Raw genomic sequence first — 19,748 nt, forward strand, 5'->3', positions numbered from 1 at the left:
AGGACAGTGAAGAAGATGCACCTATGAAGGCTTACTGAATACTGAAAGAACCAAACTGGCCTACAAGAAAGACCAAATGAAGAATAGAAAAGAGACATGGCAAGGCAAAGTGTTACATGGCCAGTACACAAAAAACTAGCAGGGAAAGCAGATAACAACAAGACCTGGCAATGGCTAAGAGCAGGAAAGTTGAAGAAAGAGACAGAGGGGCTAATTCTGTCTGCGTAAGACCAAGCCTTAAGAACAAATGCATATAAAGCCAGAATTGAGAGGACAGCAACAGACACCAAATGCCACCTCTGCGAAGAAGCTGAAGAAACAGTGGACAACCTAGTTAGCTGCTGCAAGAAGATTACACAGACTGACTACAAACAATGGCATGACAAAGTAGCAACAATGGTGCATTGGAATATCTGTAAAAATACCATTTGCCTGCAAGCCAGAACTGGTGGGACCACAAAACAGACAAAGTAATAGAAAATGAAGAAGCTAAAGTGCCCTGGGACTTTAGAATTCAAACAGACAAGCACCTGCCACACAACACCCCAGGCTTAACAATTGTTGATGACAAACAACTCTGGATAGTGGACATTGCAATACCTGGAGACAGCAGAATAGAAGAGAAAGAACTGGAGAAAATCACAAATTATGAAAGACCTCTAAATAGAAGCAGAACGACTGTGGCCAAAGAAAGCAAAGATAGTACCAGTAGTAATAGGCACCTTGGATGCAATCGGAAAACATCTGGAGTACCACCTGAAGACCATCAGCATTGAAAAAACCACCATCAGTCAATTGCAAAAGGCAGCTTTACTTGGAACAGCTTATATCCTGTGAGGATACCTTTAACACCATCAAACAACATCATCTGCCTATCCCAGGTCCTTGGGAAGGACTCAGGTGGATAAAAATGTTAAATCCAGTCTAAACATCCGGCTGACTGTGTGACCACCACCACCACCACCACCACCACCACCACCAATAATAATAATAATAATAATAATAATAATAATAATAATAATAATAATAATAATAGACAAAGAATTGGAGAAGATCATAAAGTATCAAGATCTGAAAATCAAAGTTGAAAGATTATGGCATAAACCGGCAGTGGTGGTCCGAGTGGTTATTGGCACACTGGGTGCCATACCAAAAAACCTTGGAAGGCACTTAGAAAATCTGCACATTGACATCATTTCCATCTGTCAATTACAATAGGCCATACTGCTTGGATCTGCACATATACTATGCCAATTTATTACAACATCCTAGGTTCTTGAGAAGAACTCAATGCGAATTAAGGCCAACACCAGCTAAAGAACTGGCAGCTGTGATTTCATGTTGTTGTGTATATAATCATCATCATCATCATCTGCCTAACTCTCAGCAACTCTGGGCGGTTTACAAATTGTTAAAAACATTTAAAAACAAAAAACAACAAAGATGGCAGTAATGATAAAACAGGATGGGAACAAAGACAAAAAGCAGGCTTCAGTCACCCTTCCCAAAGGCCTGGGTGAAGAGCCAGGTCTTCAGGACCCTTCAAAACATCAGTAGGGTGGGGGTTGTTTGAATTTCAGGGAGAACCTCATTCCAGAGGGGAGGTGTTGCTACAGAGAAGGTGTGCTTCTGGGGTCCCAAAAGCTGGCATTGTTTAATCAAAGGAACCCGGAATGCACCAACCCTGCCAGATTGAATTGGCCAGGCAGAAGTTATGGGAGACAGGCGGTTCCTCAAGTTGCTGGGCCCTATGCCATGTGGGTCATTATTGGTAGCAACCAGCACCTTGAATCATACCTGGAAGCAAACTGGCAACCAGTGCAGCTCACAAAGCAGAGATATTACATGGGCATACTGGGGCATGTCCATCACTGCCTGTGCCACTGTATTCTGGACCAGTGTAAGCTTCTGGGTGGTCTTCAAGGACAGACCCATGTAGAGTGCATTGCAGTAGTCAAGCCATGAGGTGACTAAGACATGAGTGACTGTCTGAAGGGCCCCCCAATCTAGGAAAGGATGCAACTAATGTGCCAGATGAGGCTGTGTAAAGTTCTTCCTGGCCACAACTGCTACCTGCTCTTCAAGCAGGAGCTGTGAGTCCAGGAAGACACCCATATTGTGCACCACCCTTGAATGGGGAAGTGCCACTGCTTCTTAGAAGAGTGGCATCTTTTTTCTTGCAAAAACTTGGGGAAAAATGACTAATTAATATTAAGGAGATGTGTTCCTGCAAACTCTGGGACATATCTTCCAAGTCATTTTCTAAGTGTGCACAGCCATAATAACTGGATTATTTACATGTAATTATATGCAAGTCATTTATATACATTTTGCACCTGAATTGCATTTTTGTTATTAATAATGATAAATTAGCCATCAGCTTGATCAAATTCACGTATTCCAGTCATAGGCATCTAGTAGAAGCTACAATGCCATCCCATGCATTGTGACATTATTTGTGTGATGACATCAAAGCAAGTATTATATCGCTTGCCCCTTTCTGGTAGATACCCATTACTCTACATGTCAGGGTTACTTTCTGACTAATAGCAGATTTGCCTCAGCCTTTAAAATACAGACCTGTGCAGATTTGTTAGAAATATTTTTTCTCAGTGAAAGTTAAATTGATTCAGCTGACCCTAATCTACTGATAAGTTTACAAACACATGTTGTTGTTGTTGTTCAGTCGTTAAGTCGTGTCCGACTCTTCGTGACCCCATGAACCATATTGCGCCAGGCCTTCCTGTCCTTCACTGCCTCCCTGAGTTTGCTCAGTTTCATGCTCATTGCTTCAGTGATGCTATCTAACCATCTCATCCTCTGCCGTCCTCTTCTCCTTTTGCCTTCAATCTTTCCCAGCATCAGGGTCTTTTCCAAAGAGATCTCTCTTCGCATTAGGTGACCAAAGTATCTGAGCTTGAGCTTCATTATCAGTCCTTCCAATGAGCAATCAGGGTTGATTTCCTTTAAGATTGACTGGTTTGACCTCCTAACAGTCCAGGGGACTCTCAAGAGTCTTCTCCAGAACCACAGTTCAAAGGCATCAATTCTTTGGCGCTCAGCCTTCTTTATGGTCCAGCTCTCACAGCCATACATTGCTACTGGAAAAATCATAGCTTTGACTATGCAGATCTCTGCTTTTTAATATGCTATCTAGGCTTGCCATAGCTTTCCTCCCAAGGAGCAAGCATCTTTTAATTTCATGGCTGCAGTCTCCGTCTGCGGTGATCTTGGAGCCCAAATAAATGAAGTCTGTTACTGCTTCCATTTCTACCCCTTCTATTTGCCAGGATTGTCCATGGGGTTTTCTTGGCAAGGATACTGGAGTGGGTTGCCATTTCCTTCTCCAGTGGACCACATTTTGTCAGAATTCTGTCATGACCTGTCCGTCTTGGGTGGCCCTGCACGATATAGCTCATGGCTTCACTGAGTTACGCAAGCCCCTTCGCCACGACAAGGCAGTGATCCATGAAGGGGTACAAACACATGCCTTACGCCTATTTGACATGGCCAAGAACATGGTGCAAGAACATTTAGATGCTACATTGTTCGAACTTTAATGTCATAGGGTCTGAAAAGTAAAAGGGCTTGTTGGGTCCCAAAAGCTAAATACCATTCTGTCCTCCTGTTACATTCAGTACACCATAGCAAAGTCTAGAAGCGTTTCCGGGGGAAAGAAGATAATAGTAGGTACAGCCTCCCTGGCAATTCTCTTTGCTATCCCGTGATCTTCAGGGCTGCCCACCACTTGGCCTGATAGCTGGCAGGTGGACCAATTGATGGAGGGACAGGTGATTTCAGATCTAATGCTGAAATGATGCTCTTTTGGAAGAGGCTGCAGAAGCTGCTCTCTGCCTTCTCTGTTTTAATTTTAGCAGCTTCTCTGTATTTAAAACAGCTGGACATTTAATCATTGTTCCTATGCTACCTGCAGCAAGTCCAAGGCAAAAAGTAAAATGAACACATTCTCCAAATTGAATAATGTCCAGTTAAGAATTTTTTCTCAGTTTGGCTAAGATAAGATGAATATTCATTAAAACTTCAACTTCCAGTAGTAAAGATTTCTTGCTCCCTTTAGAATTATAACTCCATACAGCCATTATTAAAAGGGCACAGCAAAGGATGTTCTTCCTGTGGCAACTTAGGAAGTTTAAATTATCCCAGGAGCTCTTGGTACAGTTTTACAGGGGAATCATTGAGTCTGTTATCTGTTCCTCTATAACTGTCTGGTTTGATTCCGCGACCAAACAGGACAGACTCAGACTCCAATGGATAGTTAAGTCTGCAGAAAGGATAATTGCAACCCACCTGCCTTCTATAGAAGAACTATATACTGTGAGGGTCAAAAGGAGGGCAGAGAGGATATCTGCAGACTCTTCTCATCCTGGATATAATCTGTTCCAACTTCTTCCTTCAGGACGGCGCTATAGAGCACCATATGTTAAAACATCTAGACATCGGAATATTTTTTTCCCTGTGCCATTGCTCTGTTAAATACTATATGACCTGATATGTACTGGACAGTGGCTTCTCCCTTTGGAAAAGTAAATTTACTGGGGCAGTGTTACTGTTACTATTTATTAATTTCCTGTTGCTATCCAAACGCACCGTTGATCTTGCTGTTCACCACTGAAGACAAATTCCTTGTATATATTTTATATTTGGTCATTAAAGTATTTTGTATTGTATTGTATTGTATAATCTACAAAACTGTTATCACAGGCTTTGGAGAGAATGTAATATGTGCTAGATTGTCTTGAAAGGTTCCAGACCTACATTTTAGATCTTTTGAATTTTATCTATTTGCAAAATTATTGTTCAATTACAAAAATACAGTTGAAAATAAATGGGTATTTAGAATGAATTTTAAAGCAACCATGAACTATATACCCATTCCTAATTTAGCGACCACTTCTGTTAGCAACCATTCGCAAATACAATGGTAATAATTCATTTTCAAACCAATGCATGCATTTACAACCAAATTTTAGCTTTACAAGAGAACTTTATCTGAATGAGATGCAGCAACCAGCAATTTTCACGGCTTCTCTTTCTCTCTGAGTCATATGTTCACTTAGTGACAATTTCACTTAACGACCTGGTTGTTGGTACCAATTGCATTCACTAAATGAGGAGTGGGTGTACTGGTTATTAAAGTGAATGGTTGTCTATTACATATTCTTTCCAAGGTGAGAAGATACAGGCATGATGATCCCTCTAGTAATACAAGTATTCAGTCCAATCTCAGAACAAATGTTGTTTGATTTGGTCCTGTCCCTTTGAAGTTTTGCTCTCAACTTATGGGTACAGGTAGTCCCCAGTTTAAGAATGAGTTCTGTTCCCAAGTCTGTCCTTAAGTCGAATTTGTATGTAAGCTGGAACAATATTATTGTATAATACTGTATAAGTAATATTGTGTAATTAACTTGAACCATTGTGTATTTAACTCAAATCATTATGTATTTAACTCAAATTTTGCTACAGTAGGCTCTGTTCTTAACTATGGGTCGTCTGTAAACCAGGTGTTCTTAACCCAGGGACTACCTGTACTAGAGCTGTCCAGTAATCCAGATTGACAAGGCAAAGTGTGATTCAGAGCACCTTTCAAGATCACTTAAAGCAGCTGCCTCTTTTCCTGGGCTTATGTGGCTGCTCTTTGCAGCTGGCACGTGATCTGTAGAAATGATACATTCAGATTAAAGTGTTCCTGACAGATGCTATATATGTGCCAATGCACATTCCTTGATCATTTTGCCCTTTGAATCTGAATGGGTGTAATAGTACACTCCTAATGGGAGTACTAAAAGGTTCACAGACATTTGCTGGGGAATCTATGCATGTTTACTTAGAAGCAAATCTCACCAGCTTCAGAGATACTCACTCCCTACTTGTGTTCCAGAAGTTGTAAACTACATTTGCCATCTAGGGTTCCTTCCACACATGAGGGGAGTGGTAATCTGGGATCAGTGCTACTTGCACATCCCTGTAATGTGGGTTTTCAGCTGTCCTGGGAAAATTGAGCCAATTAACTCCACAACTTAATAGACTTGGATCCTATTCTAGAGGAAATGCTACAACATACTTTCATGCTGTCTCCCCAGAGATATGAGATGGGGTGATTTTTTATTGGGGAGAGCTGCCTCTTCTGTGATTCCTCCAGTCTCTATAAGCCATGGGGCCATGGTTCTTCCTTCCCCCCAATCCTTTCCTACCAAACTGAGCAGCAGCTTTGCCATAGCCCCAATACTGGCTGGCTTGCTTTTATACCCCCTTCTCTCCTTGCAAAGGAGCAGATGAGGGAAGATAAAATTGATGAATGGGATGGGACACCCGTTGTTATGTTTATTTTTTTATTTAAATGTATTGGCCGCCCAACTCCAGTGGATTTTGCTGATGCTTACATTGTCTGCTGCTCGAAGGGTGGGAAGGTAGGGGCAGTTGCTGAGCACCTTACAACAGCATGAAAATGATCATTATGGCAAGTAGGGCAAATCTAGTGATTATGTTGAAGAGGCATATATTTTCTCAGATAAATGTTTACTCTGAGAATAGGCTGATGGTATTTTTTCTAGCACAGCTCCTATGTCCTTGCCAGCTTTATAACAATTTGAAATTAGGAAGTGAAACTTCTAAAATGGATCTTCAGTGATGGGAAATCTTTTACTTGCTAGTTTCTACTTATTATGCAACTGTTCACATCATACAAGTCCCATGAGAGAAAAAAAAAACCATTGGTAAGTTTCAATCCAATTAAATGCACTTAAGATTACAGCCTTACAACAGTATCCAACCATCTTACCTTTATTTCAAAGCAATTCAGTTTTTTCCTATGATGAAATTTACTGCTAAATAAGCACGCTCAGGATTGCAGCATTACAAACTAATTTTATGCATCACTATATCCCATTGTAAGAGAACTCATCCCAAAGTACGCATTTTAGGATTTCTGCCTTAAAAAACTAATTTCCTTTATCTGCACTTCTAGTTGTACATTAGAGAAAAAAGAAGGGGTGTGTGATGCAACCCCCATTTAATTAGACTTACATATTTTAAAACTCTTTACCCATTTGTGAGTGCGCATGAATAATAGAAGGAAAAACTGTTACAAATTGAAATTGGAGGGCAAAGAACAGTTGTGAATAGTTGGGTTACTAAAAAATGTAATGGGAGAAAAAAAATTACACTCTACATACAGAAAGAGATGTAGCCAATATTAGGCACATTAGTTTAAAAAAAGAAAACAAAAATTTTTAACACAACTTGTAGTTTCCCCATGAAATACTTCTAATAATATCTGCACTGATACTTAAAATCGTCTGGTTTTCTTTTCACAATAATTTAGTTTTAGCAGAAATAGCCCAAGATACTTTAGTACCAAACCTGAACATGCTATCAGTAGCCGAATATTGTGTGATGTTTTCCCTTTTATGGTTCGTGTTGTGCTGTTATGAAAAGCTCCACTCATTTTGTATGTGGATTGTGACATTGCACAGGCATAGAAAAGGGGCACTGCAACACTTTCATGAAAGCTTCTAATCTTGCAGATGCCTCTGATAGATTCTGCACGACAACAGTTGCCTTTTAGAGGGACATACAGATTTTTGCGTAAGACGTTTCTGTCTTGCTTGCTGCTGGATTGGTCTTTGCTTTTCTCAACTACTGTAACAGGACTGGGGTGATGAGCCCACAGGCCACCAGCAAATACTCAGTACTAATCCTGGTTGTGGGATCTGCAGGGACTACTCCAAAATTCTGCTGGTTTACAAAGTCCTAGTTTGTTCTTTGTGATACTTCGTATTGTTATATTCTTTTTTTTATGCACACTCACCTAAATGATACCATTTTTCTCCCAGGGAGGGATGTACTTGAAGAGCACTAAAAGAAGGTCCCATAACCGTTTCCTCCAATAAAATTGCTCCCTTCCCTACAAAGTGTGCTTCCCTAAAAGAAAGGGGGCTGGAAAACCTTGACAGAAACTCTCAAGAACATTTGCAGCCATTCTGATCCCATTTGTGCTCTCCTGTCCAAATGCCAATCTCATATGAGTTCTGCAAATATTATATTAACAAAAATACAGTGCATTCTTTAAAATCCAATATTAATATTTGGATGTGTGAAATAACTGTTTCAGGGTTGTTGTTGTTGTTTTTTTAAAGGAGTACATACAAGACAATGGTATTTGAAATGTAAGTCCAACCTTGGGCACCAATGATTCGAGATACTTCATCCTGCTTTGATGCTAAATTGTAGCCTTTTAGTTATCAAGTGACTTATCAACGACGGAAATAAAGCTAACAACAGATAACGCGAATTGTGCTGACATCTCATTCTGAGAAATCATGTGGGCTGGGCTTTTAAAGGAAAAAATTAGGGTTTTTTTATGTTATACATTTTCCATGCTTTACTAATGTACTGTTCTGTCCCTATATTTCCAGTTCTCACTGTTTGCTCCATAAGTACCATCATTCTTAGCTTCCTTTCCACTATTCTAATGCCTGACAAAATAATCCAATCTGAAACAGATCAGGGATCAATAGCCAGAATGAAGTTAATTTTTGTCAGGTATAACAAAGAGCAGTTTGGTTGCCAAATTTAATTTTTTTAAAGATAAAGCATTGAAACAAAATATTCCCTGGAAGGTGGAAGGCCACTGTCACACAGAGACTTTTCAGGAGTTAGAAAAGTTTTAGACCTGGGCAATTGTCTTCCCCCTCACCCCCCACCCCCTGGCTTCCAGTCTGGTTTATTTGAAATCAAAACAAAGTTACAGTATATGTTTTTTCTTTTGAAATGTTGAAACCCCGCAGAGCTTGTGGGTGATTCATTCTTCCATTGTTGTGCACTCTCATCTCATGCCTCTGTCTGGTTTTAGGCACCTGTTATTTTAACACAGAACCTTTAAGGGGAAATATGACTTAGCAGCTTTGCATCCTAGCAACTGCTCAAACTTTTAACATTTGACCAAATAAATGCATACAACATGAACTAAAAATAGCAGCTGGTTATTTATGTTCTCTTTTGTGTTTTCTGTGTCCAAGAACAATAACAACAACAATTACTCAGAAGGGGTCAGCCTGGCTCTTACCACTTTGAGGTCTGCTTCAACTACTTTTGAAGGATTATGTGTATGTGTGTCTTTGAGTCAGTGTTGACCCCTGGCAACTGCCTGGACTAGTCCCTGCAGTTGTTTTGGCAAGATTTTCAGAAGTGGTTTGCCATTGCCTCCTTCCTCGGGCTGAGAGAGGGTGACTGGCCCAAGGTCACTCAGCTGGCTTTGTGCCTGAGGCAGACTAGAACCCACAGTCTCTTGGTTTCTAGCCTGATGCTTTAACCACTACACCAAACTGGCTCTCATTTTGAATTTGAAGGATTGGGATATGGAAATGGTGACAGTACAGAAATGCTCAAAATGTTTTTATTTTTATATATCAAAATTGTCACTGCCCATCTCATTAAAAAGTGACTCTGGGCGGTTTGCAGAAGAGATAAAATAAATTAAAATGCAATATAAAACAATCTTAAGTAATAAATAAATTCCAAGGGATGATAAAATTGGTGAATAGCTCGGGGAGTGTCATCAGGGCGCCAGCCACCCCCAGGATTACAACTCTTGTCACCCCACACAAGCTGGCAGAGCCAGGTCTTCAATTTTTTCCGGAAGGCTGGGAGGGTGGGGGCCTGCCGCACCTCTGGGGGAGAATGTTCCAAAGGGCGGGAGCAACGGCAGAGAAGGGTCTCCTCCTGGGCCCTGCCAGTCGACATTCTCTCGCTGACGGGACCCACAACATGCCCTCTCTGCCTGACCAGGTGGGACGGGTTGATGTGATGGAGGTAAGACGGTCCCTCAGGTAACCTGGACCCGTGCCATGTAGGACTTTAAAGGTAATAACCAACACTTTGAACTGGACCCAGAAGCAGACTGGGACCCAATGCAGCTCCCGCAGCACCTTTCATGAACTGAAATCCACTTCATCAGGTGCATGGAAGTAAATCCATGTGAATTAATGAGGTTTGTCTCTGAGTTATACCTACTTCGTATTGGGCTTCCAGAGTTAATACTGTACTTGATCTTACTTGTAAGTGTATCATATATTTGTCATGCTTTTTCCTTCTCTTTATTGGGCACAGTATTATCTTCAGGTTCCAGTGTTAAAGCAAAAGGAAGAATTCTTGGAGTCTTCTTATTTCGTATCTTCCACCTCTGTTTTTTTCATAACATAACTGGAAGCTATAGCTGGTTCAAAATGCAGCCATGCGGCCAATCTTGGGTGCCCCAAGGATGGCACATATAACACCTCTGCTGTGGGAGCTGCATTGGGTCCCAGTCTGCCATCTTAATGAAAAAAATCCCCTCTCACCCCTATGGGTGGTTTGTGCCTTCCTCAATCTTGGGTCCTCTACCAGAGCCCTGGGAATCTGAGGGTTCCGCGCAGTATCTTAGCTGTTCCTAGCACTGTGCTCTTCTGGACAGAGAGCTCTGAGGTTGTTCCTGGGATCTGTTGGAGCCACTCTCCCAGCTTAAGAGTCACAGCCCCAAGTGCTCCTACCACCACTGGGACCACTTTGGCCTTGACTTTCCACATCCTCTCTAGTTCTTCCTTCAAGCCCTAGTACTTCTCCAGCTTCTCATGCTCCTTCTTCCTGATGTTGCAGTCACTTGGCACTGCTACATCTATATATACACGCACCCACATGTGTGCATGTGAATAGAAGGTGCAGATTGTTCATGCAGACTCCAATATGCTCCCACTCTTTACATTTCAATAGATAGAATATTTTCGGGGATGTAATCCTAATATTACAGAAGCAGTGACAATCTACCTTGTTTTTAGTGCTCACTTACCTGTGACTTCTGAGCATGCATGCTGGGCCCCATACTTATTTATTTAAATAAAATAAAATTATATTAATTTCAGCAGAATTAATTATGATGTAGATGAGGTGACACTGTAATCTTATGCATGTTAGTGATCACTTTTGCCCTTCAACAGTGGATCCATCCTCTCAGATGAACAGGGCCATATTTATTAGTAGAAAGAAACTAGTGGCATCATAAGCTTCTGAGATTAAAAAAAGGATTAAGCCTTCCTTGAGACAAGGTTGACTCTTGATGAGCACACATCCTTGAACGCACATCCATGTCATTCTCTTGCCAACAATAGGGAAGCAGTTAAGCAGGCTTGGAATTTTAGCAGCTATTAGACAATCTATTGTTTGTCAAGCTGTTATAATAAGACCAGAAGCACAAGAGAACAACATGGACTTAGATTCACAATATTACAGGTAATCCTCTCTTACCAACTGCCTGTTTTAGCAGCTATTCAAAGTTACGACAATGTAAAGAAAAAAAACAGCTTTGTGACCAAGCCTTGCATTTATGGCCATCACAGCATCTCATGGTTATATGATCACCATTTGGGCGCTTGGTAACTGGCACACATTTACAAACGTCTCAGTGTCCCACAGTAACGTGACTGCCATTTATGTGGTTCACAACTGGCTTCTGACAAGCAGAGTTAACGGAGAATGTGGAAGTAAAATTGCAAGTTGCAGTCATGTGATGTCTTACTTAACAACTGAATGGGAAGAGAAGTTGTAAACACGTTGCAGTCACATGATTTTCCATTTAGCAACTGTGGTGCTTAGTGACGGAGTTGCTGGTCCCAATTGTGGTCACTAAGCAAGGACTACCTGTATTAGGTATTGGTCTTTATTAGAGAAAGCTGACCTTGTTCTGAAAACAAAACAAGACAAAACAGCATTAGAAAATTTGCATATTTGCATCTTCTGTTTTATTATTTCCATTTTTTGCACATATATTCAAGATATGTTGTATCCAGAATAGGCTGCACCTGCAGTAGTTAACAAAACACTTCTCCCCCTTGCATACCAATGTAAATAAAGAATGGCTGGCTTCATATATCACACTAAGCCATGGTTGAATAATTCAAAGTGGGTTGATTCATACATACTGCTAAGCCATTGTTGTTTAGTCGTTAAGTCGTGTCCGACTCTTCGTGACCCCATGAACCATATTGGGCCAGGCCTTCCTGTCCTTCACTGCCTTCCTGAGTTTGCTCAGTTTCATGCTCATTGCTTCAGTGATGCTATCTAACCATCTCATCCTCTGCTGTCCTCTTCTCCTTTTGCCTTCAATCTTTCCCAGCATCAGGGTCTTCTCCAAAGAGATCTCTCTTCGCATTAGGTGACCAAAATATCTGAGCTTGAGCTTCATTATCAATCCTTCCAATGAGCAATCAGGGTTGATTTCCTTTAAGATTGACTGGTTTGACCTCCTAGCAGTCCAGGGGACTCTCAAGAGTCTTCTCCAGAACCACAGTTCAAAGGCATCAATTCTTCGGCGCTCAGCCTTCTTTATGGTCCAGCTCTCACAGCCATACATTACTACTGGAAAAACCATAGCTTTGACTATGCGGATCTCTGCTTTTTAATATGCTATCTAGGCTTGCCATAGCTTTCCTCCCAAGGAGCAAGCGTCTTTTAATTTCATGGCTGCAGTCTCCGTCTGTGGTGATCTTGGAGCCCAAATAAATGAAGTCTGTTACTGCTTCCATTTCTACCCCTTCTATTTGCCAGGAACTGATGGGTCCAGATGCCATGATCTTAGTTTTTTTAATGTGGAGTTTCAAGCCAGCTTTTGCACTCTCCTCTTTCACCCTCATCAAGAGGCTCTTTAGTTCTTCTTCACTTTCTGCCATTAGGGTGGTATCGTCTGCATATCTGAGGTTGTTGATGATTCTCCCTGCAATCTTAATTCCGGCTTGTGATTCTTCCAGCCTGGCATTTCTCATGATGTACTCTGCATATAGGTTAAATAAGCAGGGTGACAGTATACAGCCTTGTCGTACACCTTTCCCTATTTTGAACCAATCGGTTATTCCATGACCGGTTCTAACTGTTGCTTCCTGGCCCGCATACAGATTTCTCAGGAGACAGGTAAGGTGGTCTGGTACTCCCATCTCTTTAAGAATTTGCCACAGTTTGTTGTGATCCACACAATCAAAGGCTTTTGCATAGTCAATGAAGCAGAAGTAGATATTTTTCTGGAACTCTCGTGCTTTCTCCATGATCCAGCGAATGTTGGCGATTTGATCTCTAGTTCCTCTGCCTCTTCGAAACCCAGCTTGTACATCCGGTAGTTCTCGGTTCATGTATTGCTGAAGCCTAGCTTGTAGGATTTTGAGCATAACCTTGCTAGCATGTGAAATGAGTGCAATTGTGCGATAGGTTGAGCATTCTTTGGCATTGCCCTTCTTTGGAATTGGAACATAAACTGACCTTTTCCAATCCCGTGGCCACTGTTGCATTTTCCAAACTTGCTGGCATATTGAGTGCAGCACTTTAACACCATCGTCTTTTAGTATTTTAAATAACTCAGCTGGAATACTGTCATCTCCACTAGCTTTGTTGTTAGCAATGCTTCCTAAGGCCCACTTGACTTCATTCTCTAGGATGTCTGGCTCAAGGTCAGTGATCACACCAGCGTGGACATCAGGGACATTAAGATCTTTCTTGTATAGTTCTTCTGTGTATTCTTGCCACCTCTTCTTAATCTCTTCTGCTTCTGTTAGGTCCCTGCCTTTTTGTCCTTTATCATGCCCATCTTTGCACTAAACGTTCCTTTCATATCTCCAATTTTCTTGTAGAGATCTCTAATCTTCCCCATTCTATTGTTTTCCTCGATTTCTTTGCATTGTTCATTTAAGAAGGCCTTCTTATCTCTCCTTGCTATTCTCTGGAAATCTGCATTCAGTTGCTTATATCTTTCCCTTTCACCCTTGCTTTTCGCATTCCTTCTTTCCACAGCTATTTGTAAAGCCTCATCATACAGCCATTTTGCTTTCTTGCATTTCTTTTTCTTTGGGATGGTTTTAGTTGCTGCCTCCTGTACAATGTTACAGACCTCCGTCCATAGTTCTTCAGGCACTCTGTCTACCAAATCTAATCCTCTAAATCTATTCATCACCTTCACTGTGTACTCACAAGGAATATGATCTAAGTCATACCTGAGTGGTCTAGTGGTTTTCCCTACATTCTTCAATTTAAGCCTAAATTTTGCAGTAAGAAGCTCATGATCTGAGCCACAGTCAGCTCCTGGTCTTGTTTTTGCTGTGTGTATAGAGCTTCTCCATCTTTGGCTGCAAAGTATATAATCAATCTGGTTTCGGTATTGACCATCTGGTGATGTCCATGTGTAGAGTCGTCTCTTGTGTTGTTGGAAAAGAGTGTTTGCTATGACTAGCTTGTTCTCTTGACAGAACTCTATTAGCCTTTGCCCTGCTTCATTTTGTACTCCAAGGCCAAACTTGCCTGTTATTCCGATTACTCCTTGACTTCCTACTTTAGCATTCCAATCTCCTATGATGAAAAGGACATCTTTTTTTGGTGCTAGTTCTAGAAGGTGTTGTAGGTCTTCATAGAAGCGTCAACTTCAGCTTCTTCAGCATCAGTGGTTGGGGGATAGACTTGGATGACTGTGATATTGAATGGTTTGCCTTGGATACGCACTGAGATCATTCTGTCGTTTTTGAGGTTGTACCCCATTACTGCCGTTCCCACTCTCTTATTGACTATGAGTGCAACTCCATTTCTTCTAAGGGTTTCTTGCCCACAGTAGTAGATATAATGGTCACCTGAATTAAATTCACCCATTCCCGTCCATTTCAGTTCGCTGATTCCCAAGATGTCGATGTTCAATCTTGTCATCTCATGTTTGACCACATCCAGCTTGCCTTGGTTCATAGATCTTACATTCCAGGTACCTATACAATATTGTTCTTTACAGCATCGGACCTTCTTTTCTCTTCCAGATACATCCACAGCTGAACGTCCTTTCGGCTTTGGCCCAACCACTTCACTCTTTCTGGAGCTACTTGGAATTGCCCTCCGCTCTTCCCCAGTAGCATATTGGACACCTTCCGACCTGAGGGGCTCATCTTCCGGCGTCATATCTTTTAGCCTTTTAACATTGTCCATGGGGTTTTCTTGGCAAGGATACTGGAGTGGGTTGCCATTTCCTTCTCCAGTGGATCACATTTTGTCAGAACTCTCTGTCATGACCTGTCCGTCTTGGGTGGCCCTGCACGGTATAGCTCATGGCTTCACTGAGTTACGCAAGCCCCTTCGCCACGACAAGGCAGTGATCCATGAAGGGGCTAAGCCATTAACTGAGGTTTATTAATCATAATGGCTACTAAATCCAACCCAAACAAATCTCATTATATCTCAATGTGATGTGGGAATTCACTCTTATATATAAGTGAGGTTCACACATCACACTAAACCATGGTTTATCCAAGGTTTGTCAAATATTCACATTATGCAAATCAATTATGGTTTAGCAAGACAACAGGGGAACAGGGATCCTCACAGGTTGCTTTCCTGGTTGCAGATCTGAACAATTGCTAAGATAACAGAGGGGGACCTCCTAGTGAAGCACACCTGAGAGGTCATCTTGCAATTAGTCACAGCTAGGCCTCTTCTGTGGTCCTGCCTGTTCTCTCCATTTTCTCTCACCTGACATCTAAGAGTCAACTGCTATTTTGTCCTTTAGGAACCTACTGAAGCTTGCTGTGTTCATCCAAGGCTTGCCCTTGTGAATATTATAAATGGATGGTTTTGTTTGGTTTCATATTATTTTAATTTACTGTCATTTATCACTGTACTTTAATACTGTTTATTTTTTCCTTTGCAAAAAAAGTGCTTTTCAATATAATTTATAATAAGAATATGAAGATTAAATAAATGGCCAAACATTGTGAAAAGGAAAATTCACAACGTTGCAAGCCGTATTGAAAATACAGCTCTTTGATTCTAGACCTTTAATTGTCAGCCTTCAAAACAGTGACTTCATAGTATCAACAATGAAGAGCTAGTAACGCAGTATTTCCAGCTGCATAGAAGTTCCTGTATGAATATAGGATTTTAGTTATAGAAAAATATAGATGCTAAAACCGAATACAAACAATGATAGTATCTACCGGAAGGCACGCTAAAAATACGGTGTCTAATAGGCAAAATCTTTGCAACCATCTCAATATGAAACAGCCTGCGAGCCAGGCTCGTAAGAGATCATGTAAGATCTATCCCTAAGGACTCCCTGCTGTCTACGATCAACAACCAGCTCCTGTTTCAATCCCTAAACCAGCCGCTAGAGCTTAAATTTAGAGCATACACCGTTCATAAATGCACCGATAAAAAGGGCGGAAGAATAGCGTCACTCCTTTTCTTACTCTAACCTACCACAGCTAAAGCGCTTAAAATATAAGGGAAACACAGCCAATCCAAACGAGGTTTGTTTCACTGTACTTGAAATCATACACATAATCCCCGGAGGGAAAGCGGGCTATTTGCCAGTAGTAAGGATGGCGGAGCTAGCGATGTTGGACGAGGCGGAGTGAAGGGTTGCTTCGGGGCGCCCTAGAGTTACACTGGTGGGAAGGTTCCCCAGGATATGCCTGCCTCTCTACAAACGCAAAAGTGTCTGCAGATTAAGCTGGTGAGTAACTGTAGCCTTCACAGAAAGGTCGAAGGGGAGGATTGTGTTGCCCACTGCCTTGATTTTAGCCCTGATCTTTGCAGTGGCTTCAGATTAACCCCACCAAGAAACATTCCCACGCCCACTGTTCTTGAATGGGGTCTCACGAGATGTGAGGGAGAGACGGCGTCGCAAAGCTGAAGAAGTGTCTGGGGGGCTCCGGAGAAACAAGAGCCGAGTTGCCCGCCTTGCTGCTTACACGGACAGTGTTTCTACTTCCCAAAATATGGGTGAAATAGGCCGGACGGACCCGGCTCTACATTATTCCCTGCCTGACGGAGACGGCGAGCCCCTGCAGGAGCGGTAGGAAGTTTCAGCGCTACGCAGTCTCTCGCCGCCGCGGAGCTTCGGCGCGTTCGCACGTCTGAGACGTGCCCTGAAGGAGCGTCGGAGCCGAGTCGCTCTTGACTCTGCCGCATCCCGGCTCCGGCGGCGGGAACTGCTGGCGCTTCCGCAGACCCGCGCTTGCTTTCCACCGCCGGCCCCGTTTTTCCCTGAAAAAAGGGCCTGGCTGCCTCGGGGAAATTCCAGGTTCTGCTCTCAGCCCAATCTGCCCCCCCCGAACTACTAAACGCAAGCGGGGAGTTCGGGTTAGGAACCCTGTCGGAATGGCAGCCCGTATTCCCGTATTACAGTCAGCGTGGGGATGGTTACGGGAAGTTTGGAACGATTTCTATGCCTTTCAGCGGCGGGTTACCCTAGCCGGCTAGTTCGTGGCTCTGTTCTCACGAAGTATTTGTCGAGCGGTTCCAGATTTCTAGTTATAGAAACATACTCAGGTGTCACCTTGGCTCAGTGTAAACTCAGTTATTTGGATTACATCAGGAGTTAGTGTTCTGTAAACGAATCTCCCTGTGTTTGTTTTGACTTCCGGCTGATTTTTAAAACATTTTTTTTTCTAAGTTGAAGAACAAAGCTGCTTTAATCAGTCATCGTTTCAAATAAAGATGAGGATAGTAGCTGGACATGTTTAGTCAAGGCTTCTTAAACTAAATAATGCAGAAAATTTATTCCTAAAATGTGCCTTTATGATGGGAATCAATTCTCAACACTGCAGTCAATCGTAAACTTCTTTCCTCTCCCAGTTTGGCTTAGCACTTACATTTTAAACTGTGTAGTTAGTAAATTGTTTTAAGTGGATTGTTTAGTGTTTCTGGGTGTAATTGCTGGCTATAACCAGAGTAGTAAGCAAAATTACTGTTAAACACCATGCTAGCTCTGTGTGGTTTACTTTAGTTTTTCAAGTCTGTGTGTTGCCTTAGGTAGACACCGAATGCTACGTGTATGTATTTGGAGAATCAGTGATGGAAATGGTATATTAACTACATTTTTCTTCTCAACTTACTTTATTCTGGCAAAATGTATATACAATATTTGATCCTATTTGGAGTGAAATAATTTAAACAGTTTTCCATTTTTCCAGGGGATGCTTTTTTTTCCTTCATGGCAAATCTATTGTCAGTCTTTTGTGATTGCCTTTCTGCTGGGGACGGCTGGTTTCAGGCCAGATGAATTACATCCTAGGATATTAAAGGAGCTTGCTGATGGTCTGCCCAATGCTCCAACTAATTCATTATTTTTGAATTACCCTGGAGAACAAATGCCCAGAGAAGGACAAACATTCTCTATTTCTTCAGATTGGGGAAGAAGGAGAATCTAAGGAATTATAGACCAGTCTGATTTCAATACCTGCCAAATTCTAGAGCAGATAATAAAGTGATCGGTTTATAAGCACCTGGAAAACAATGCATAGGTTAGTAGTAGTCAGCATGGGTTTGTAAAAAAGCAAATCTTACATTTTTTCACTCTATTAACTTCCTTAGTAGATTCTAGGAATGCTGAAAAGGTAATTTATCTTGATTTCAACAAATATTTGACAAAGTACTTCAGGATATTTTGATGAGTAAACTAGTGAAGTATTGTAATGGTATGTGGGAATGACTTTGGGAGATAGGAGGAAGACCCGTTGCCTAGACTGCAGGTGTTTCTCCTGTCCCCCAAGGTCATTCCCACATACCATCACAAGTATGGTCTAATGGCATTTCAAATAATAGAAATGCTGCTAGACCATACTTTACTAGTTTACTAGTCTAATTAGCAAATAATACTGAAATAATGCTTATCAGCTATTATTCCTCCACCTGGATTGAGGTAGAAAGTGAATGCTAGAGGATTCAGCCCTGGTAAACTTTAACATTGCTGTTAATGATGACAAAAAAATAGAGAGAATGCATTTGAAACTTAAAGATTGAAGGCAAAAGGAGAAGGGGACAACAGAGGATGAGATGGTTAGATAGCATCACTGAAGCAATGAGCATGAAACTGAGCAAACTCAGGGAGGCCATGAAGGACAGGAAGGCCTGGCGCGATATGGTTCATGGGGTCACGAAGAGGCGGACATGACTTAATGGCTGAACAACAATAACAATTTGAAACTTGCAGGCAGTGTATAACTAGATGATCAGATAACTAATACCTTAAAACAGGGGTTCTCAAACTCTGTGAAGCCATGACCCCTCACATTAATAGATTAATGTGTGATCCCATCCCCCATGTCAGGCAAAGCAAGAACTAGGAGTTTGCACCCAAAGCTGGATCACTGTTAGAACTTGCTTCCAGAACCAAGGCTTTCTGTTGGTAGCTTTTGCATTTGTAGCAACAGTTCCAGCAAGAGTCCCAACTCGCTCCTGAGTGCCACCCAAGTAGCTGTGTTAGGGTCAAACTGTTTTTGCTAGTCTCGTCTTCCCCCTTTTCCACATGCAGCTGGCCTTCTATAGCAAGGCATCCTCCTCCTACAAGAAGTAGAAGAGGTGTAGTACTTGGCCTGCCTGGAATGAGTACACAAGCTCAGCATCTGGATTAAACATGACACTCTCTTGGAAGAAGCTGGGAAGAACTACTCTTGAAAGATGGGGAAAATAAGTTGGCAGAAGCACTTTGATCCTGGCTGGGTTGTTCTGGGCAATGCTCAAGTAGCCTGACACGTGACCTTGTCCAGTGCCAGTGGCTTGTCCATGAGCAGAATGGGAGATTCCCCTAAATCGGCTTGCAACCCCCCAGGGGATCACAGTCCATAGTCTGAAAATCTCTGCCTTAGAAGGCAGAAATAAGTTTCAAAGTTAATTTTCTAGAGCTGGATTGTAAATAACAAAATTATATTGAATAGGGATCCATGTAATTCTCTTCATTT

The 19,748-nt window shown here is 41.8% G+C and overlaps 1 protein-coding gene across 4 annotated transcripts in view; it reads left to right on the forward strand.

The window, feature by feature from the left end:
* The first annotated feature begins 16,378 nt into the window (after positions 1-16,378).
* The window catches only part of TMEM94 (transmembrane protein 94), a 79,719-nt gene continuing 76,349 nt past the window's right edge, over positions 16,379-19,748 (forward strand). For 3 of the 4 annotated variants that reach the window (XM_007439786.4, XM_025174147.2, XM_025174148.2), the window contains exon 1: positions 16,379-16,519. The gene's annotated coding sequence lies outside the window, so the exon portion shown is untranslated. Of the gene's footprint in view, positions 16,520-16,716; positions 16,862-19,748 lie in introns of those variants that run through there. The other variant, XM_088133326.1, reaches the window with a different exon arrangement.

Source organism: Python bivittatus, unplaced genomic scaffold (genome assembly GCF_059951505.1).
Source record: "Python bivittatus isolate LINGU-HERP-01145 unplaced genomic scaffold, Pbiv_v1 ctg000080_np1212, whole genome shotgun sequence".
Taxonomy (NCBI): Eukaryota; Metazoa; Chordata; class Lepidosauria; order Squamata; family Pythonidae; genus Python; species Python bivittatus.